The following is a 473-nucleotide window of genomic DNA, read 5'->3' on the forward strand; positions in this document are numbered from 1 at the left end:
CCCGCGGGCCAGACTTGCCTCTCGGAATGGTCACAAGTGACCAAGAACTTGAACCTATGAAATTATGAACACCATGATGGAAAATAATGGCATATACATTTATTACAATTAGCATCACTATTTGAAATCAATAAATACAATAAATTTTACGGGGCTTTCTAGAGGTTGTCGGTATATGAACAGTTGGGGTGACAAACCCCAGGTGCAAGGCCAATGGGGTTGCATCCACCTCCCACATTATCATACGAATTATGGTTTTCTCGAACACTACTACAAATGAGTAACCTACAAGGGAAGGGTTGAATAACCCACATCACTAAGTGGTTTGTTTTCCTGAACAGACTTCTGTCAGCAGACGAACGGAGTTGCCGATTCATTCGAAAAACATGCTAAGGCTTTTCTTTTCGGTAGCTAAGACATTTTCTAACGATGTTTAATGCCAGAAACTCATCTGATACTGCTTGATGGTCCAT

The sequence above is a fragment of the Penaeus monodon genome, chromosome 32, assembly GCF_015228065.2.
Source record: "Penaeus monodon isolate SGIC_2016 chromosome 32, NSTDA_Pmon_1, whole genome shotgun sequence".
NCBI lineage: Eukaryota > Metazoa > Arthropoda > Malacostraca > Decapoda > Penaeidae > Penaeus > Penaeus monodon.